At 39.3% G+C, this 23,196-nt stretch overlaps 2 non-coding genes across 2 annotated transcripts; both read right to left on the bottom strand.

Annotated features, from left to right (window-relative positions):
* Positions 1-3,609: 3,609 nt before the first annotated feature.
* Positions 3,610-3,717, bottom strand: LOC112798559 (small nucleolar RNA R71). Its single transcript, XR_003200167.1, has one exon. It is a non-coding gene; the product is annotated as a small nucleolar RNA R71 (small nucleolar RNA).
* Positions 3,718-21,687: 17,970 nt separating this feature from the next.
* LOC112799355 (small nucleolar RNA R71) lies at positions 21,688-21,795 on the bottom strand. Its single transcript, XR_003200930.1, has one exon. It is a non-coding gene; the product is annotated as a small nucleolar RNA R71 (small nucleolar RNA).
* Between the last annotated feature and the right edge of the window lie 1,401 nt (positions 21,796-23,196).

The following is a 23,196-nucleotide window of genomic DNA, read 5'->3' as shown; positions in this document are numbered from 1 at the left end:
GGTATTTTCTGGCTAAAATTGAGGGACCTGAGCAAAAATCTGATTTAGAGACTAAAAAGGACTGCAGATGCTGTTGGATTCTGACCTCCCTGCACTCGAAGTGGATTTTCTGGAGCTACAGAAGCCCAATTGGCGCGCTCTCACCGGCGTTGGAAAGTAGACATCCTGGGCTTTCCAGCAATATATAATAGTTCATACTTTGCCTGAGATTTGATGGCCCAAACCGGCGTTCAAAGTCACCCTCAGAATTCCCAGCGTTAAACGCCGGAACTGGCACCAAAGTGGGAGTTAAACGCCCAAACTGGCATAAAAGCTGGCGTTTAACTCCAAGAAGAGTCTCTACACGAAAATGCTTCAATGCTCAGCCCAAGCACACACCAAGTGGGCCCGGAAGTGGATTTTTATGTCATTTACTCATCTCTGTACACCCTAGGTTACTAGTTTTCTATAAGTAGGACCTTTTACTATTGTATTTTCATCTTTGGATCATTTTAGATCTTTTGATCATCTTTGGACATCTAGTTCTTAGATCATTGGGAGGCTGGCCATTCGGCCATGCCTAGACCTTGTTCTTATGTATTTTCAACGGTGGAGTTTCTACACACCATAGATTGAGGTGTGGAGCTCTGCTGTACCTCGAGTATTAATGCAATTACTATTATTCTTCGATTCAATTCCTCTTGTTCTTGTTCCAAGATATCACTTGTTCTTCAACTTGATGAATGTGATGATCCGTGACACTCATCATCATTCTCACCTATGAACGTGTGCCTGACAACCACCTCCGTTCTACCTTAGATTGGGTGAATATCTCTTGGATTCCTGATACACGATGCATGGTTGATCGCCTGACAACCGAGTGCTCGCCTGACAACCAAGCCAGCCATTCCGTGAGATCAGAGTCTTCGTGGTATAGGCTAGAACTGATGGCGGCATTCAAGAGAATCCGGAAGGTCTAACCTTGTCTGTGGTATTCTGAGTAGGATTCAATGATTGAATGACTGTGACGTGCTTCAAACTCCTGAAGGCGGGGCGTTAGTGACAGACGCAAAAGAATCACTGGATTCTATTCCGGCCTGATTGAGAACCGACAGATGGATAGCCGTGCCGTGACAGGGTGCGTTGAACATTTCCACTGAGAGGATGGGAGGTAGCCACTGACAACGGTGAAACCCTTGCATAAGCTTGCCATGGAAAGGAAGAAGAAGGATTGGATGAAGACAGTAGGAAAGCAGAGAGACGGAAGGGACACAGCATCTTCATGCGCTTATCTGAAATTTCCACCAATGAATTACATAAGTATCTCTATCTTTATCTTTATGTTTTATTCGTATATCACCCATATCCATTTGAGTTTGCCTGACTAAGATTTACAAGGTGACCATAGCTTGCTTCATACCAACAATCTCTGTGGGATCAACCCTTACTCGCGTAAGGTTTATTACTTGGACGACCCAGTACACTTGCTGGTTAGTTGTGCGAAGTTGTAGTGATCACAATTTCGTCCACCAAGCTTTTGGCGCCGTTGCCGGGGATTGTTCGAGTATGGACAACTGACGGTTCATCTTGTTGCTTAGATTAGGTATTTTTTTTTCAGAGTTCTTAAAAATGAATTCTAGTGTTTCATGATGATCTGTTGAAGTCTGGCTGGCTGTGAAGCCATGTCTAATTTCATTGGACCGAGGTTTCAACTTATCATCACAAGAGCTTGTTGATTTCTATCAATCTTGCTGTTGGAGCAGTGATCTGCTAAGGCTTGGCTGGCCTTTGGCCATGTCTAGTGTTTTGGACCGAAGCTTTCTTTGAAAGCTTGGCTGGCTATGAAGCCATGTCTAATTCCTGGACCGGAGTCTTAGACTAAACATTGCATGATTCCTGGAATTCTCATTAAGAATTTTGATACCTTTATTTCCCTTTTCCACCTAATTTTCGAAAAAGCACAAAAAAATTTAGAAAATCATAAAATCCAAAAATTTCTTGTTTGAGTCTAGAGTCTCATTTTAAGTTTGGTGTCAATTGCATGTTTCTGTTTTTCTTGCATTCATTCATGTGTCTTAAGGATCTTCAAGTTGTTCTTGATGATTTCTTACTCTGATCTTTGAATTCTCTCGACTTGAGTGTTTATGTGTCTCATATGCATTCTCATTAAGTGTCAGTAGTATACAAACTGCTAAGTTTGGTGTCTTGCATGCATTGTTATTTGATTTTAGTTGCATTTTGATTATTCCTCACTATTAAAAATCCAAAAATATTTTTAATTTGTGTCTTTTCAAGTCAACAATATAGAGAATTGAAGATTCAGAACATACTGCAGAGGAATTATACAGAAAAAGCTGGGCGTTCAAAATGCCCAGTGAAGAAGACAGACTGGCGTTTAAACGCCAGCCAGGGTGCCTGGCTGGGCGTTTAACGCCCAAAAGGGTAGAGTTTTGGGCGTTAAACGCCAGAATGTGCACCATTCTGGGCGTTTAACGCCAGGATGGCACAAGAGGGAAGATTTTGTTTTTAATGCAAATTTTTTTCAAGTTTTCAAAATTTTTCAAAATCAAATCTTTTTCAAATCATATCTTTTCAATCAAATCTTTTTCAAAATCAATTTCTTTCTATTTTTAAGGATACTTGCTATCAATTAATGATTTGATTCAACATTTCAAGTATGTTGCCTTTTCTGCTGAGAAAGGTTTAATGTTTGAATCATATCTTTTCTTGTTAGCCAAGTTATTAATTTTTAAAATCAAATCTTTTTAAAAATGTTTTTCAAATCATATCTTCTTAACCACATCTTTTTCAAAATAGCTTTCAATCAAATCTTTTTGATTTCTAATTTCAAAATCTTTTTCAAAAATCACTTGATTTCTTTTCTATTCTTGGTTTTCGAAAATCAATTAAAGTTTTTCAAAATGTTTTTTTTAAAAAAATATCTTACTTAATTTTCGAAAATTCTTCCCCTCTTCTTACATTCTTCTTCTACTTCTGCCTTCCATTTTTCTTTCCCTCTGACACCTCAAGGAATCTCTATACTATGACATAGAGGATTCCATATTTTCTTGTTCTCTTCTCTTTCATATGAGCAGGAGCAAAGACAAAAGCATTCTTATTGAGGCTGATCCTGAACCTGAAAGGACCTTGAAGCGAAAGCTAAGAGAAGCTAAGGCACAATTCTCTGTAGAGGACCTAACCGAATTCTTCAAAGAAGAAGAACACATGGCAGCCGAAAACAACAACAATGCCAACAATGCAAGGAAGGTGCTGGGTGACTTTACCGCACCTACTCCCAATTTCTACGGGAGAAGCATCTCTATCCCTGCCATTGGAGCAAACAACTTTGAGCTTAAGCCTCAATTAGTTTCTCTAATGCAACAGAATTGCAAGTTCCATGGACTTCCATTGGAAGATCCTCATCAGTTTTTAGCTGAGTTCTTGCAAATCTGTGACACTGTCAAGACTAATGGGGTTGACCCTGAGGTCTACAGACTTATGCTATTCCCTTTTGCTGTAAGAGACAGAGCTAGAATATGGTTGGACTCACAACCTAAAGAAAGCCTGAACTCTTGGGAAAAGCTAGTCAATGCCTTCTTGGCAAAGTTCTTTCCACCTCAAAAATTGAGTAAGCTTAGAGTAGAAGTCCAAACCTTCAGACAGAAGGAAGGAGAATCCCTCTATGAAGCTTGGGAAAGATACAAACAATTAATCAGAAAGTGTCCCACTGATATGCTTTCTGAATGGAGCATGGAATTTTCTATGATGGTCTCTCTGAACTATCCAAGATATCTTTGGATAGCTCTGCTGGAGGATCTCTTCATCTGAAGAAGACGCCTACAGAAGCTCAAGAACTGATTGAAATGGTTGCAAATAACCAATTCATGTACACTTCTGAAAGGAATCCTGTAAACAATGGGACTAATCAGAAGAAAGGAGTTCTTGAGATTGACACTCTGAATGCCATATTGGCTCAGAACAAAATATTGACTCAACAAGTCAATATGATTTCTCAAAGTCTGTCTGGAATGCAAAATGCACCAGGCAGTACTAAGGAAGCTTCATCTGAAGAAGAAGCTTATGATCCTGAGAACCCTTCAATAGAAGAGGTGAATTACATGGGAGAACCCTATGGAAACACCTATAATCCTTCATGGAGAAATCATCCAAATCTCTCATGGAAGGATCAACAGAGACCTCAACAAGGTTTCAACAACAATAATGGTGGAAGAAACAGGTTTAGCAATAGCAAGCCTTTTCCACTATCTTCTCAGCAACAGACAGAGAGTTCTAAGCAGAATACCTCTGACTTAGCAACCATGGTCTCTGATCTAATCAAGACCACTCAAAGTTTCATGACTGAAACAAGGTCCTCCATTAGAAATTTGGAGGCACAAGTGGGTCAGCTGAGCAAGAAAATTACTGAACTCCCTCCTAGTACTCTTCCAAGCAATACAGAAGAAAATCCAAAAGGAGAGTGCAAAGCCATCAACATGGCCGAATTTGGAGAGGAGGAAGAGGCAGTGAACGCCACTGAGGAAGACCTCAATGGACGTCCACTGGCCTCCAATGAGTTCCCCAATGAGGAACCATGGGAATCTGAGGCTCAAAATGAGACCATAGAGGTTCCATTGGACTTACTTCTGCCATTCATGAGCTCTGATGAGTATTCTTCCTCTGAAGAGGATGAGTATGTCACTGAAGAGCAAGTTGCTAAATACCTTAGAGCAATCATGAAGCTAAATGACAAGTTTTATTTGGGAATGAGACTTGGGAAGATGAACCCCCTTTGCTCACCAAGGAACTGGATGACTTGTCTAGGCAGAAACTGCCTCAAAAGAGACAGGATCTTGGAAAGTTTTCAATACCTTGTACCATAGGCACCATGACCTTCAAGAAGGCCTTGTGTGACTTAGGGTCAAGTGTAAACCTCATGCCTCTCTCTGTAATGGAGAAGTTAGGGATCTTTGAGGTGCAAGCTGCAAAAATCTCACTAGAGATGGCAGACAATTCAAGAAAACAAGCCTATGGACTTGTAGAGGATGTTCTGGTAAAAGTTGAAGACCATTACATCCCTTCTGATTTCATAGTCCTAGAGACTGGGAAGTGCATGGATGAATCCATCATCCTTGGCAGACCCTTCCTAGCCACAGCAAGGGCTGTGATTGATGTTGATAGAGGAGAATTGATCATTCAAGTGAATGAAGAATCCTTTGTGTTTAAGGCTCAAGGATATCCCTCTGTCATCATGGAGAGGAAGCATGAAGAGCTTCTCTCAAAACAGAGCCACACAGAGCCCCCACAGTCAAACTCTAAGTTTGGTGTTGGGAGGCCACAACCAACTTCTAAGTTGGTGTTGAACCCCCACATTCAAACTCTAAGTTTGGTGTTGGGAGGTTCCAACATTGCTCTGAGTATCTGTGAGGCTTCATGAGAGCCCTCTGTCAAGCTACTGACATTAAAGAAGCGCTTGTTGGGAGGCAACCCAATGTTATATTTTATCTATTTTCCTTTGTTATTTTATGTTCTTTTGTAGGTTGATGATCATGAGAAGTCACAAAATCAATTGAAAAAGCAAAAACATAATGAAAAACAGAAAGAAAAACAGCACACCCTGGAGGAGAGCGTGCTGGCGTTTAAACGCCAGTGAGGCTAGCTGTTGGGCGTTTAACGCCCAGTCTGGCACCATTCTGGGCGTTTAACGCCCAGTCTGGCACCATTCTGGGCGTTTAACGCCAGAAAGGGGCACCAGACTGGCATTAAACGCCAGAAAAGGGCAAGCATTCGGCGTTAAACGCCAGAAATGGGCACCAGCCCGGCGTTTAACGGCAGAATTGGCTCAAAACGCATTTTTGCATGCCATTTGATGCAGGGATAACTTTTCCTTGACACCTCAGGATCTGTGGACCCCACAGGATCCCCACCTACCCTACCACTCTCTCTCTTCTTCACCCATTCACCAATCACCTCAACACCTCTTCCCCAAAAACCCTTCACCTATCAAATCCCATCTTTCTCTTCACCACTCACATCTATCCTTCATAAAACCCCACCTAGCTCACCCTTCAAATTCAAACCACTTTCCCTCCCAAACCCACCCATACATGACCGAACCATGAGCCCCCCCACTCCTATATAAACCCATCTTCACTCCTTCATTTTCACACAACCTAAACACCACCACTCCCCTTTTTGGCCGAACCAAACAGCCATTCCCTTCTCCTCTATTTCTTCTTCTTCTACTCTCTTCTTTCTTCTTTTGCTCGAGGACGAGCAAACCTTTTAAGTTTGGTGTGGTAAAAGCATTGCTTTTCCATAACCATTTATGGCATCCAAGGCCGGAGAAACCTCTAGAAAGAGGAAAGGGAAGGCAAAAGCTTCCACCTCCGAGTCATGGAAGATGGAAAGATTCATCTCAAGGGTGCATCAAGACCACTTCTATGAAGTTGTGGCCTTGAAGAAGGTGATCCCCGAGGTCCCTTTTTCACTCAAAAAGAGTGAATATCCGGAGATCCGACATGAGATCCGAAGAAGAGGTTGGGAAGTTCTTACCAACCCCATTCAACAAGTCGGAATCTTAATGGTTCAAGAGTTCTATGCCAATGCATGGATCACCAAGAACCATGACCAAAGTGTGAACCCGGATCCAAAGAATTGGCTTACTATGGTTCGGGGGAAATACTTGGATTTTAGTCCAGAAAATGTAAGGTTGGCATTCAACTTGCCCATGATACAAGGAGATGAACATCCTTACACTAGAAGGGTCAACTTTGATCAAAGGTTGGACCAAGTCCTCACAGTCATTTATGAAGAGGGCGCCCAATGGAAGAGAGATTCAAGAGGAAAGCCGGTTCAATTGAGAAGGCATGACCTCAAGCCTGTGGCTAGGGGATGGTTGGAGTTTATCCAACGCTCAATCATTCCCACTAGCAACCGGTCCGAAGTTACCATAGACCGGGCTATCATGATTCATAGCATCATGATTGGAGAAGAAATAGAAGTTCATGAGGTTATAGCTCAAGAACTTTATAAGGTGGCGGACAAGTCCTCTACCTTGGCAAGGTTAGCCTTTCCTCACCTCATTTGTCACCTCTGTTATTCAGTTGGAGTTGACATAGAGGGAGACATCCCCATTGATGAGGACAAGCCCATCACTAAGAAGAAGATGGAGCACACAAGAGACCCCACTCATCATGAGATCCCTGAGATTCCTCAAGGGATGCACTTTCCTCCACAAAACTATTGGGAGCAACTAAACACCTCCCTAGGAGAATTGAGTTCCAACATAGGACAACTAAGGGTGGAGCACCAAGAACACTCTGTCCTCCTCCATGAATTTAGAGAAGATCAAAGAATCATGAGAGAGGAGCAACAAAGACAAGGAAGAGACATTGAGGAGCTCAAGCACTCCATAGGATCTTTAAGAAGAAGAACAAGCCGCCATCACTAAGGTGGACCCGTTCTTTAATTCCCTTGTTCTTTATTTTCCTGTTTTTCGAATTTTAGTGCTTATGTTTGTCTATGTTTGTGTCTTGTGATCATTAGTGTCTTAGTGTCTATGCCTAAAAGTTATGAATGTCCTATGAATCCATCACCTCTCTTAAATAAAAAAATGTTCTTAATTGAAAAAGAGTAGAATTGCATGAATTCTGAATTTTATAACAGTTTAATTATTTTGATGTGGTGGCAATACTCTTGTTTTCTGAATGTATGCTTAAACAGTGCATATGTCTTTTGAATTTGTGGTTCATGAATATTGGCTCTTGAAAGAATGATGAAAAAGGAGACATGTTACTGAGGATCTGAAAAATCATAAAAATGATTCTTGAAGCAAGAAAAAAGCCGTAAATACAAAAAAAAAAATTTCGAAAAAAAAAGAAAGAGAAAAAGAAAGAAAAAGAAAGAAATAAAGTTGTGATCCAAGGCAAAAAGAGTGTGCTTAAGAACCCTGGACACCTCTAATTGGGGACTCTAGCAAAGCTGAGTCACAATCTGAAAAGGTTCACCCAATTATGTGTCTGTGGCATGTATGTATCCGGTGGTAATACTGGAAGACAAAGTGCTTTGGGCCACGGCCAAGACTCACTAAGTAGCTATGTTCAAGAATCATCATACTTAACTAGGAGAATCAATGACATTATCTGGATTCTGAGTTCCTAAAGAAGCCAATCATTCTGAATTTCAAAGGATAGAGTGAGATGCCAAAACTATTCAGAGGCAAAAAGCTAAAAGTCCCGCTCATCTAATTAATACTGATCTTCATAGATGTTTTTGGAATTCATTGCATATTCTCTTCTTTTTATCTTATTTGATTTTCAGTTGCTTGAGGACAAGCAACAATTTAAGTTTGGTGTTGTGATGAGCGAATAATTTGTACGCTTTTTGGCATCGTTTTTAGTATGTTTTTAGTAAGATCTAGTTAGTTTTTAGTATATTTTTATTAGTTTTTAGTTAAAATTCACTTTTCTGGACTTTACTATGAGTTTGTGTGTTTTTCTGTGATTTCAGGTATTTTCTGGCCGAAATTGAGGGACCTGAGCAAAAATCTGATTCAGAGACTAAAAAGGACTGCAGATGCTGTTGGATTCTGACCTCCCTGCACTCGAAGTGGATTTTCTGGAGCTACAGAAGCTCAATTGGCGCGCTCTCAACGGCGTTGGAAAGTAGACATCCTGGGCTTTCCAGAAATATATGATAGTCCATACTTTGCCCGAGATTTGATGGCCCAAACTGGCGTTCAAAGTCACCCTCAGAATTCCCAGCGTTAAACGCTGGAACTGGCACCAAAGTGGGAGTTAAACGCCGGAACTGGCACCAAAGTGGGAGTTAAATGCCCAAACTGGGATAAAAGCTGGCGTTTAACTCCAAAAAGAGTCTCTACACGAAAATGCTTCAATGCTCAGCCCAAGCACACACCAAGTGGGCCCGGAAGTGGATTTTTATGTCATTTACTCATCTCTGTACACCCTAGGTTACTAGTTTTCTATAAGTAGGACCTTTTACTATTGTATTTTCATCTTTGGATCATTTTAGATCTTTTGATCATCTTTGGACATCTAGTTCTTAGATCATTGGGAGGATGGCCATTCGGCCATGCCTAGACCTTGTTCTTATGTATTTTCAACGGTGGAGTTTCTACACACCATAGATTGAGGTGTGGAGCTCTGCTGTACCTCGAGTATTAATGCAATTACTATTGTTCTTCTATTCAATTCCGCTTGTTCTTGTTCCAAGATATCACTTGTTCTTCAACTTGATGAATGTGATGATCCGTGACACTCATCATCATTCTCACCTATGAACGTGTGCCTGACAACCACCTCCGTTCTACCTTAGATTGGGTGAATATCTCTTGGATTCTTGATACACGATGCATGGTTGATCGCCTGACAACCGAGTGCTCGCCTGACAACCGAGCCAGCCATTCCGTGAGATCAGAGTCTTCGTGGTATAGTCTAGAACTGATGGCGGAATTCAAGAGAATCTGGAAGGTCTAACCTTGTCTGTGGTATTCTGAGTAGGATTCAATGATTGAATGACTGTGACGTGCTTCAAACTCCTGAAGGCGGGGCGTTAGTGACAGACGCAAAAGAATCACTGGATTCTATTCTGGCCTGATTGAGAACTGACAGATGGATAGCCGTGCCGTGACAGGGTGCGTTGAACATTTCCACTGAGAGGATGGGAGGTAGCCACTGACAACGGTGAAACCCTTGCATAAGCTTGCCATGGAAAGGAAGAAGAAGGATTGGATGAAGACAGTAGGAAAGCAGAGAGACGGAAGGGACACAGCATCTTCATGCACTTATCTGAAATTCCCACCAATGAATTACATAAGTATCTCTATCTTTATCTTTATGTTTTATTCGTATATCACCCATATCCATTTGAGTTTGCCTGACTAAGATTTACAAGGTGACCATAGCTTGCTTCATACCAACAATCTCTGTGGGATCGACCCTTACTCGCGTAAGATTTATTACTTGGACGACCCAGTACACTTGCTGGTTAGTTGTGCGAAGTTGTAGTGATCACAATTTCGTCCACCACGGGGAATACCCCATCATGCGGCAAATCACTAAAGAAAGAAGGTAGGAACTTTTATGTGCTCCTTTCGTTGACATCAGTGCAGTCATGATCAGGGAGTTCTATGCAAATGCTGTAAAAGAGAACAAAGATAGTGTCCCCTACACAAGTTATGTCAGAGGAGTTGAAGTGAATTTCAGTCCAGTAGCCATCACTAGGGCCCTAAAGTTGAGAACCATAACTTATGCAGAGCCTAGTTATGAGACCAAATTGGAGATGGAAAACAATCCTGATGAGATCTTACAAGGGTTATGTGTGGAAAATACAGACTGGAAAAGAGATTCAAAAGGAGTTCCAAGCCACTTGAGGAGAATAAATTTTACTCCTGTGGCCAAAGGATGGTATGAGATAGTAAGGAGGTCTATCCTCCCTACTGGAAACGCCTCTTGGGTCACAATCAAACGAGCACTCTTGACATAATGCATCTTACATGGAGGTGAAGTCAATCTCGCACAACTCATAGCCGACAGTATTCAAGAGATGGCTAATAGCACAAGTAAATCAAGTGGTCTTGGACATCCAAGTACCATCCTCAGGCTATGCAACAAAGCTGGAGTGATCTTTGAAGATGAGGACACAGAAAAAGTGAAAAAGGGGAAAGGAATCACCAAGAAGAGTATGGAAGGAATGAATGAAGAAGATGATCAAGAGGGGGTGGTAGCTCCCAGACAAAGGAGATCACAAAGAGAGGAAGGACGAAATCAAGCTCATGGTGCCATAGACATGAGCCAGCTACAAAGAACAATTGAAGAGCTATCTCAGCAACTTATGCAAGCTCAACAAGAGCAAAATCAGGGGCGCCAAGAGCAATATCTAGAGCCCCATCCAGAGTTTAGGGAGCAATATTTGAGGGATAAAGAGGAACGAGAAGCTTGGCAGCGTCAAATGGAGGAGAAGCAAGAGAGATGGCAACAATAAATGATGACTCAGCAGCAAGAATTTCAAGCACAGATTCTTGAAGGACAAAAAGAGCAATACAAAGAATTCAAAGAATCATATGATAAGCTGTATTTTAGTCAAGCTAAAGCAGGGGAATATAGCCACAACCTGTATCAATGGAAGAATATTCATCACACTATGGAAGAAATTAGATATGTGCAAAGAATGGAGAGTGATGAAAACATACAAGCAAGGTTGGAGTATTTGACCCATAATTTGCCAACACTCAATCCACAGATCAAGCCATTTGAGCAATGCCCTGAATTTGAAGCCAAGCAAAAAGCAAGGTCTCATCATTACACGGAGTTAACACTTAACAGATTGGAAGAAGTTGGACTCTCAGGGCTCTTAGATTCTGTCTGGGATAGAAGATGCCCTGGTGAAGAAGTCCGAGACTACTCCAAGCTAGGGAAGAGAAAGAAGAAAAAGGGAGAATCAAGCGGCAGCCACAATCATTAGAAGGTGGCAAAGTTCTTTCATACTTCTTCCTTCATACCCCTAATAAGGAGATGCATGTCTGAAACATGATATCCCTCCATTGTTTATTTCTTTTACTTCGTGCATTTATTTTATTTTATTTTTCTTTGTCACTTAATAAATAGCTAGAGAAATGCTAAATCTGAATTTTGCTTGTCATCCATCACATAGCTGAATTTTGTTATGTTTCCCATATGCTTGAATAAAAGAGAATTGTTTGAATTGAAAAGTAAATATCCAATGTTGCATAAGTTAGAATGGAAGTTAATGGTGGTGTATGTGTATGATTAAATGCATAACTCATGAAATAATTGCTGCATAGTATCATTTTCATTGAAGTGTGAGCTAGCTTGCTATTATAAAGGTTCTTATCAATAAAGAAAAAAACCCTTGAGAACAAAAGAAAATAAAATAGAAAGAAAAAGAAGAAGAAAAAGCCAATGTGGCAAGAAAAACAAAGAATAAAGGTTGGACACCAATAGCTTGGACCCTAGGACACATGCCTGTGGTGTTCTTGTACTAGGATATGCTTGGATAAGTAAATTCTGAGGGGTATTTTAAAACCCGGTCACTTAGATCAACTGATTTGGGATGGCCAATTGAAAGTCCACAATAAAGAGCAACTTAGATACAGAACATTTAGTTATCCAAAGAGATGCTGGGCATCAATGATCCTAGGAAAAAAATAGTGAGCCATGTGTCTGTGGTGGAAAGATGTTGAGTAAAAATAAAGCCAAAGGCTACTACTACAACATTAGACACCAAGCCTCCAAAAGAATAATAAGCTTGTTAAGCAACATGAGAAAAGAAAAGTTAGCAAGGGAGAGTAAACCTTATAACAGCAAGTTTAGTAAGCCTTTGAGGAAAGATGTATATTATGTAACAGCAACAATAATTAAGTATTCATTGTCTGCATAAAAACTCCATGAATCAAGTTATGATATATGCCTAATAAGGATATGTTTTCTTTTCTTGTTCATTTCATTTTCTCTTAGTTTTGATGCTTGCTTGGGGACAAGCAAGATTTAAGTTTGGTGTTGTGATGACAAGTCATCATATACCCATTTTTCAAGCTAATTTCACTTGTTTTATTAGTCTTTATGCACTTTCTTGCATCTTAAGTAAGTGATTTGGAATGAAAATGCATAACTTCTTTAAATCAAACAACCACCATTAAATTGATGCTAACTCATGAGGTTTAAGCTAAATTTAATTGATTTTTAATTGATTTATAAGCCTTGTGAATTCAGTGATACTTTGATTGGTTGTTTTGATTATTTGAATGTGAAGAAAAGAAGAAAAGAGGAAGCGTGGCTTAAGAAAGTGTGGCCCAAGAGATAAGAAGTGTGGCGCATAGAAGGAGGAAGCAAACATTGCCCTCCACAAGGGCACACTGCCCTCCAGGAGAGCAACATAATGAATCAAGCCTTGAAAAGCAACATTGCCCTGCCCACAACAAGGGCGGAGCACAATTTGATGCTAAGGATCAAAGAGAGCAAAAACTCTGCCCTGCCCTCCTCAAGAGCAATATCGGGCTTCACCCAAGAAAAATTCAAAGGAAATTGCTTCATAATGCTTCCTATGGGTTTCGAACCCAAGGACAAAGAGGAAAGGAGTAGCGCTCAAGCACAATAAAATCAAGCAAAAAGTGGCTTGCTTTCATTCTCCATGAATCGAACACGGCACCATGAGGAAACAAGGAACTAAGCATGACTTTGGTGCCAAGAAAACCAAGGAAAAAGGAGCAACTTGTGCCTCCACCGAGTATCGAACGTGGGACTTCACCTTTGGGACATTGCCCTGCCCTCCACAAGGGCAGGCAGCATTTTTTGGTGCATGGCGCAGCATCTTGGCACGGCCAGGACTTGAACTCTCGGCCAACAGCAGCACGCACGGGCAGCAGAATCTGGCGCACCAAGAAAACTCTGCCCTGCCCTCCACAAGGGCAGGGCAGCATCCTGCAGCACCACACACACCAAGCGCACGCAACAAGGGCCACACGCACCATTTCCTGCCTTGCCCTCCACAAGGGCAGGGCAGCCTCCTGGAAGTTAATTTCTCATGGGCTGAAAATTGGATTAAAAATCCAATTTAATTCATTTCTTCACCAAATCAAAAGCCCATCCAAATGCCAAAATCCAAGAATAGAAAGTGTATAAATAGGAGATAGTTTGATGTAATTAGGACCTTTTTCTTTTACTTTTGACTTTTGAACCTTCTTTTGATTTTTGAATTTTGAGACTTCATTGAGAGCTAGGAACTGAGATTTCAGAGAATTGGGGAGGAGAATTAATCTCTCTTCTTCCTCGTTCTTGCTTGAGCATTTTTACTTTTCTTGTTTGAGTCTTGGGTGTGAAGAATTGAGGAATTTCTGTCTCAATCTCCATTCAAGATCTCTTTAATTTCTCTTCTGCATAATTGAGTTCAATTACATTTCCTTTACTGCTTCTTCTTTAATTTCTTGTTAATTGCTTTGTAAACTTGGATCTGGGAAGGCAATTGAGATCTAGACTTTGCTATCTAGTCTCTAGAGTCCTGAGATCCCATTTTCCTTTTTGGTTCTTCTGTGAACCCCTGCTGCAATTTAATTTCATTTCCTGTTTGAATTCTAGTTACTTCCAATTCATCTTCTGCTTTATTAATTGTTGCAATTTAATTTTCCTTGCTGAAATTCTGAATTTCCAATCCTCAACTCCCCTTTCCATTCAAGCAATTTACATTTCTTGCATTTTAAGTTACTGCAATTTACATTTCTTGCACTTTAAGTTTCAGTCATTTAATTTCTTGTTCTTTAAGATTCAGCACCTTTACTTTCCGTTCTCTTTAATTTCTGCAATTCATCCCTCTCCCTTTACATTTCTTGTTATTTACTTATTGTTGGATACAAAATCACTTAACCAATACTTGATTCGCTTGACTAAATCAACCACTAAACTAAATTTGCTCAATCCTTCAATCTCTGTGGGATTGACCTCACTCCCGTGAGTTTTATTACTTGATGCGACCCGGTACACTTACCGGTGAGTTTTGTGTTGGATCGTTTTCCACACATCAGCAACCATCCCCTGGATTAGCCGATGTATCTCTGGAAAGCAAATTTCGGTGGACTCACCACCATATCTCATCAATTTCCTCAAAATATCACATCACAACAGTTCCCAAAACCATTAAAACAACCACAATTAAGCTATTTCTCATAGCCAAACCAACAAATCACAAGCAACAACAACAATTCAACATAAACTCATTCAATAATTAACATTCACTTATTAAATTCACATTTAATTATTATAAAGTTACCAAAGCTTACCTTCGTATAAAATTAAAATACTCGAATTTCCGGAGAAGCTTTTTGAACGAGCTGCCAAAGAAGAAAACGTTAGAAATCATCTGTGTCTCTTAAAACTTCAGTTGGTCAAACTTAGGAAAAAGAGGAGCTATGTCACTATCAACTTCTATCGAACAAAAGTAATGCCAACACATAGAAGAAGAAGATACGAACACTTTTATCGAATTAAATTTTTTATTGGAATTACGGATGTCAAGAAATCGAAATTAGAAGTTTTACTGTGCCATGATTTCTCTCGCGGTTTTCTTTCTTTCTTATTTCCTTTCTTCTAGGTTCGGTGGTGGTAAGAAAAGGAAATGAAGCATAATGTTTGTGATTAATGAACAAAGGGAAATAGGTGTCACATTTATGTTTATATATATATGTAGCATAGTAAGCCAAGTTGCCAATTTCTTTTTCTTCTTTGCCTTAATGGCTTCGGCCATTCTTCCTTCTTTTTTTTTTAAATTTAATAATAATAATAATAATAATAATAATAATAATAATAATAATAATAATAATAATAATAATAAATTTAAATTTTGTCTATCAAAAATAGTTTTTAATAGATAATTCAAACTAATAGAATACGTCATAATTAAATTAAATTTTAATAATCATAAAATTTTATTTAATTATTTTTGGTAAACAAATAATTTTCTTAAAAATAAAATCTCAATAAATACAATGACTCATAAATAATTAATTATTTAATTTTTAAAAATTTGGGGTGTTACATCCTACTCCACTTATAAAAATTTTTGTTTTTGAAAATTGTTACATTGAAATAAGTTTAAACTTAAATAAAAGAAAATAAGGTCCATGAAGAGAAGTACAACTAAGCAGAGGTACATAGGGACAATTAGATTTGGACGGGGAATAAGCAAATCACATTTTGAAAAAATCCAAGGCAAGAATTCCAAGAAAGATAATGAAAAAAGAGATGGCATGAGTTCGTGTAGCATGAATAAAGAGAATACGTCGAAACGAATCCTTGAAACGTAACTTCTAAAGTTCCCAAACACCGTGATTCGCATAATCTATTATTTTTATCTCGTCTATGATAATTCACTAGTGTTCCCATATACCTAAATCATTAGTATTAAGTTGGCCAGACCTAATACCATGAAAAATGCAATGGTCACTAACAGCATTAATCAATAAATAATCATGATGTGAAACTCTTAACTCTTGTCATTAAAACAAGTTCTATTGCATGACAGACACTCATAGTATGCAGTGAAACATAGTTAGTCCATTCCCAAGGCTCTAGCAGGAATGAACTGCTCTGATACCATAATGTAACATCCTAACTTTTAGTACCTCTTGATCGTACTAAAAGTCCGAGCGCTACTAACCTTTATTCCATAATTATATACTATTTTTATTTAATATTGAGCATTCGCGAATATGAACAGAAACTTTTAATTAAGAAAAAGAAGATTCTTTACTTTTAATTAATTATTTAATTTTTAAAAGTTTGGTGTGGTACATCTTGCGTGTTTGGCGTAGTTATCAGAACCAAATTGTAATCAGCCCATGACGTGGCAAAAATTGGCGAGTTAAGAAATTATTATAAGAGATACGTTGCAAGTACAGTCCTTAACCAGTCGAAAATTCGCTTATCAATTTAGAAGGGTTGTCACAATATTGAGATTAAAATACTGGGAGTATGAATCTTAGGTCGTCTCCCAACGAGTTGCAGAAAGATGTGCTATTTTATTAATCAGGTGTTTTTAAAAATAGTTGAGTTGATAAACAGGAAATTAAATCAGAGAATTTAGGTAATTTAAATAAAAGCCTTGACTGTGAGTAGATTAGTTGGAAGCCCTATTCTTGTTGAAGTACTCTCAAGATTAATTCTTAATTGAAGGTTGCTCTGCTTAGTTATCCCTTACTAGGTAAAAGAAAGTCAAGAAAGTTGGAAAGCTATTTCTAGTCACAAGTCCTAATCATCTCCCTTGGGAAGGACTAGTGTCAATGACTAGAGGGTGATCCAACAATAAACCCAATTACAATTTTTTTCTCTTGAGTAATCTAACTCAAGGTTTCCTTTCAATCATCTTCCAATCAAGTTATGGAACTACTCACTCATCATAATTATAAACTTCACAGAATCAATGTGAAAAATAAAAGAAGACATAATAAATAATGAAAAAAGGGATTAATTAAAAATAAAAATAGTTCTGTATTAATAATTTGTGAAAATAATCCAATGTCAACTCTGGAGGAATTAAGAATGTGGAAGAATAAATAAAAAGTAAAATAACAAACTATAGTGACTAGTACCAAAGGTAGACTTTTCTCCAAAGCTAAAGCCAAAATCTTCAAAATCCTAATTATGAATGTTCAAGTGAGAAAACCTAGGGGAGGAGTAAATTCAGATCTAAAAACTTAAAATTATGCGAAATGAATTGTTGTTCTGTCTCTGCATGTTCCTTGGCTCTAATCTGTTTTTCTGGGCCAAAAACTGGGTTGAAATTCGGCCCTGAAACTCTGCTAGCGACTTCTGAAATTCTGCAGATCGCGCACGTCACGCGGCCGCGTCGTCCACGTGTTCGCGTCACTCAGCGATTCTCGTACCACGCGTGTGCGTCGTCCACGCATTCGCGTCGTTCGTGCAGCTTCCAATCTGCGCGGTTTCGTCAGGCACGCGAGCGCGTCATGTGATTTCTTCCGTTTCGCGCGGTCGCATCATCCATGCGACCGCGTGACTTCTCGCTGGTCATCCCCTCAATTCTTTGTGTTCCTTCCATTTTTGCATGCTTCCTCTTCATTCCTTACGCCATTCCTACCCTATGAAGCCTCAAACACTTAACACACAGATCACGACATCGAATGGTACAAAGGAAGAAAAGAATATATAACTAAAAGATCTTTAGAAAGAAAGTTATCAATAATAGAATATTTTTAGGAAGGAATTGTAAATACATGCAAATCATATGAATAAGTGGGCAAAGACTTGATAAAACCACACAATCAAACACAATATGAATCATAAAATAGTGGTTTATCAACCTCCCCACACTTAAACATTAGCATGTCCTCGTGCTAAGTTGAAGGAGATGAATGTGAATGAGTAGGAACATGTGATGAGCGGATAATTTGTACACTTTTTGGCATTGTTTTTAGTATGTTTTTAGTATGATCTAGTTAGTTTTTAGTATATTTTTATTAGTTTTTAGTTAAAATTCACTTTTCTGGACTTTACTATGAGTTTGTGTGTTTTTCTGTGATTTCAGGTATTTTCTGGCTGAAATTGAGGGACCTGAGCAAAAATCTGATTCAGAGACTAAAAAGGACTGCAGATGCTGTTGGATTCTGACCTCCCTGCACTCGAAGTGGATTTTCTGGAGCTACAGAAGCCCAATTGGCGCGCTCTCAACGGCATTGGAAAGTAGACATCCTGGGCTTTCCAGCAATATATGATAGTCCATACTTTGCCCAAGCTTTGATGGCCCAAACCGGCGTTCAAAGTCACCCTCAGAAATCCCAGCGTTAAACGCTGGAACTGGCACCAAAATGGGAGTTAAACGCCCAAACTGGCATAAAAGCCGGCGTTTAACTCCAAGAGAAGTCTCTGCACGAAAATGCTTCATTGCTCAGCCCAAGCACACACCAAGTGGGCCCGGAAGTGGATTTTTATGTCATTTACTCATTTCTGTACACCTTAGGCTACTAGTTTTCTATAAGTAGGACCTTTTACTATTGTATTGAGACATCGAGGGGTAGCTATCTTCATTTTTATGCTATCTTAGATCATTGGGAGGCTGGCCATTCGGCTATTCCTGGACCCTGTTCTTATGTATTTTCAACGGTGGAGCTTCTACACACCATAGATTAAGGTGTGGAGCTCTGCTGTACCTCGAGTATTAATGCAATTACTATTGTTCTTCCATTCAATTCCGCTTGTTCTTGTTCTAAGATATCACTTGTTCTTCAACTTGATGAATGTGATGATCCGTGACACTCATCATCATTCTCACCTATGAACGTGTGACTGACAACCACCCCCGTTCTACCTTCGATTGGGTGAATATCTCTTGGATTCCTGATTGCACGATGCATGGTTGATCGCCTGACAACCGAGTGCTCGTCTGACAAACGAGCCAACCATTCCGTGAGATCAGAGTCTTCGTGGTATAGGCTAGAACTGATGGCGGCGTTCAAGAGAATCCGAAAGGTCTAACCTTGTCTGTGGTATTCTGAGTAGGATTCAATGATTGAATGACTGTGACGTGCTTCAAACTCCTAGCAGGCGGGGCGTTAGTGACAGACGCAAAAGAATCGATGGATTCTATTCCGGCCTGATCGAGAACCGACAGCTGATTACCCCATGCTGTGACAGAGCATAGGCAAACGTTTTCACTGAGAGGATGGGAGGTAGCCATTGACAACGGTGAAACCCTACATGAGCTTGCCATGGAAAGGAGTAAGAAGGATTGGATGAAGACAGTAGGAAAGCAGAGAGACGGAAGGGAAGGCATCTTCATGCGCTTATCTGAAGTTCCTACCAATGAATTACATAAGTACCTCTATCTTTATCTTATTGTTATTTTCGTTCATCACCATATCTATTTGAGTTTGCCTGACTAAGATTTACAAGATGACCATAGCTTGCTTCATACTAACAATCTCCGTGGGATCGACCCTTACTCGCGTAAGGTTTATTACTTGGACGACCCAGTGCACTTGCTGGTTAGTTGTGCGAAGTTGTGTAATGCCATGGTATTGAACACCAAGTTTTTGGGGTTCATGACCGGGGATTATGAGAGTTGTGAAAAGTATTGTTCACAATTTCGCGCACCAAGTTTTTGGCGCCGTTGCCGGGGATTGTTCAGCTTGGACAACTGACGGTTCATCTTGTTGCTTATATTAGGTATTTTTTCTTCAGAGTTCTTAGGAATGAATTCTAGTGTTTCAAGGTGATGTTCTTATCATCACCAAAGCTGATTGATCTTCATCAATTTAGCTCTTGAATGCAATGTTCTGCTGAAGCTTGGCTGACCATGTCTAATTCCTTTAGACTAAAGCTTTAGACTAACATTGCATGATTCCTGGAATTCTCATTAAGAATTTTGATACCTTTATTTTCTTTTTCCACTTAATTTTCGAAAAGCACAAAAAAATAAAAAAAAATCATAAAATCCAAAAATTTCTTGTTTGAGTCTAGTATCTCATCTTAAGTTTGGTGTCAATTGCATGCATTCATTCATGTGTCTTAAGGATCTTCAAGTAATTCTTGATAATTTTCGTGCTCTGATCTTTGAATTCAATTGACTTGAGTGTTTTGTGTGTCTCATATGCATTTTCATTTTGTAAGTGTCAATAGTGTACAAACTGCTAAGTTTGGTGTCTTGCATGCATTGTTATTTAATTCTTGTTGCATTTTGATTTGTTCTTATTATTAAAAACCCAAAAATATTTTTAATTTGTGTCTCCTCAAGTCAATAATACAGAGAATTGAAGATTTAGAACATACAGCAGAGGAATTATACAGAAAAAGCTGGGCATTCAAAACGCCCAGTGAAGAAGGACAGACTGGCGTTTAAACGCCAGCCAGGGTACCTGGTTGGGCGTTTAACGCCCAAAAAGGTATAGTTTTGGGCGTTAAACGCCAGAATGTGCACCATTCTGGGCGTTTAATGCCAGGATGGCACAAGGGGGAAGATTCTGTTTTTCAATGCAATTTTTTTTTCAGTTTTCAAAGTTTTTCAAAATCAAATCTTTTTCAAATCATATCTTTTCAATCAAATCTCTTTCAAATTTAATTTCTTTCTTTTTTCAAAGATACTTGCTACCAATTAATGATTTGATTCAACATTTCAAGTATGTTGCCTTTTCTGTTGAGAAAGGTTTAATGTTTGAATCATATCTTTTCTTGTTAGCCAAGTTTTTAATTTTCAAAATCAAATCTTTTTAAAATGTTTTTCAAATCATATCTTCTCAATCACATCTTTTTAAAACCAATCATATTTTCTTAACCACATCTTTTTCAAAATAATTTTCAATCAAATCTTTTTTATTTCTAATTTCAAAATCTTTTTCAAAAAAAACACTTCACTTCTTTCCCATTTTCATTTTCAAAACTCAATTAAGGTTTTTCAAAATGTTTTCAAAATCTCTTACTTAATTTTCGAAAATTGCTTCCCTTCTTCTCACATCCTTCTACTTATGCACTAACACTATTCCTTAATGCAAAATTCGAACTCCATCTCCTTTGATAAAGTTCGAATTTTTTACTTCTGTCTTCTACTCTTCTTTTCCTCTGACATTTCAAGGAATCTCTATACTGTGACATAGAGGATTCCACATTTTCTTGTTCTCTTCTCTTTCTTATGAGCAGGAGCAAAGACAAAGGCATTCTTATTGAGGCTGATCCTGAACCTGAAAGGAACTTGAAGAGAAAGCTCAGAAAAGCCAAAGCACAACTCTCTTTAGAGGACCTGACCGAATTCTTCAAAGAAGAAGAACACATGGCAGCCGAAAACAACAATGCCAACAATACAAGGAAGGTGCTGGGTGACTTTACTGCACCTACTCCTGACTTCTATGGGAGAAGCATCTCTATCCCTGCCATTGGAGCAAACAACTTTGAGCTTAAGCCTCAATTAGTTTCTCTGATGCAACAGAATTGCAAGTTCCATGGACTTCCATTGGAAGATCCTCATCAATTCTTAGCTGAGTTCTTGCAAATCTGTGACACTGTCAAGACTAATGGGGTTGACCCTGAGGTCTACAGACTTATGCTATTCCCTTTTGCTGTAAGAGACAGAGCTAGGACATGGTTGGACTCACAACCTAAAGAAAGCCTGGACTCTTGGGAAAAGCTAGTCAATGCCTTCTTGGCAAAGTTCTTTCCACCTCAAAAATTGAGTAAGCTTAGAGTGGAAGTCCAAACCTTCAGACAGAAGGAAGGAGAATCCCTCTATGAAGCTTGGGAAAGATACAAACAATTAATCAGAAAGTGTCCTTCTGATATGCTTTCTGAATGGAGCATCATAGGTATTTTCTATGATGGTCTCTCTGAACTATCCAAGATGTCTTTGGATAGCTCTGCAGGAGGATCTCTTCATCTGAAGAAGACGCCTACTGAAGCTCAAGAACTGATTGAAATGGTTGCAAATAACCAATTCATGTACACTTCTGAAAGAAATCCTGTGAACAATGGGATTAGTCAGAAGAAAGGGGTTCTTGAGATTGACACTCTGAATGCCATATTGGCTCAGAACAAAATATTGACTCAACAAGTCAATATGATTTCTCAAAGTCTGTCTGGAATGCAAAATGCACCAAGCAGTACTAAGGAGGCTTCATCTGAGGAAGAAGCTTATGATCCTGAGAACCCTTCAATAGAAGAGGTGAATTACATGGGAGAACCCTATGGAAACACCTACAATCCTTCATGGAGGAATCATCCAAATCTTTCATGGAAGGATCAACAGAGACCTCAACAAGGTTTCAATAACAATAATGGTGGAAGAAACAGGTTTAGCAATAGCAAGCCTTTTCCATCATCTTCTCAGCAACAGACAGAGAGTTCTAAGCAGAATACCTCTGACTTAGCAACCATGGTCTCTGATCTGATCAAAACCACTCAAAGTTTCATGACTGAAACAAGGTCCTCCATTAGAATTTTGGAAGGACAAGTGGGTCAGCTGAGCAAGAAAATTACTGAGCTCCCTCCTAGTACTCTTCCAAGCAATACAGAAGAAAATCCAAAAGGAGAGTGCAAGGTCATCAACATGGCCGAATTTTAGGAGGAAGAAGAGGCAGTGAACGCCACTGAGGAAGGCCTCACTGGGCGTCCACTGGCCTCCAATGAGTTCCCTAATGAGGAACCATGGGAATCTGAGGCTCAAACTGAGACCATAGAGATTCCATTGGACTTACTTCTGCCATTCATGAGCTCTGATGAGTATTCTTCCTCTGAAGAGGATGAGTATGTCACTGAAGAGCAAGTTGCTAAATACCTTGGAACAATCATGAAGCTAAATGACAAGTTATTTGGAAATGAGATTTGGGAGGATGAATCCCCTTTGCTCACCAAAGAACTGGATGACTTGTCTAGGCAGAAACTGCCTCAAAAGAGACAGGATCCTGGGAAGTTTTCAATACCTTGTATCATAGGCACCATGACCTTCAAGAAGGCCTTGTGTGACTTAGGGTCAAGTGTAAACCTCATGCCCCTCTCTGTAATGGAGAAGTTAGGGATCTCTGAGGTGCAAGCTGCAAAAATCTCACTAGAGATGGCAGATAATTCAAGAAAACAAGCCCATGGACTTGTAGAGGATGTTCTGGTTAAAGTTGAAGACCATTACATCCCTACTGATTTCATAGTCCTAGAGACTGGGAAGTGCATGGATGAGTCCATCATCCTTGGCAGA

The sequence above is a fragment of the Arachis hypogaea genome, chromosome 4 (genome assembly GCF_003086295.3).
Source record: "Arachis hypogaea cultivar Tifrunner chromosome 4, arahy.Tifrunner.gnm2.J5K5, whole genome shotgun sequence".
NCBI lineage: Eukaryota > Viridiplantae > Streptophyta > Magnoliopsida > Fabales > Fabaceae > Arachis > Arachis hypogaea.
This window is presented reverse-complemented; position numbering and strand designations above follow the sequence as displayed.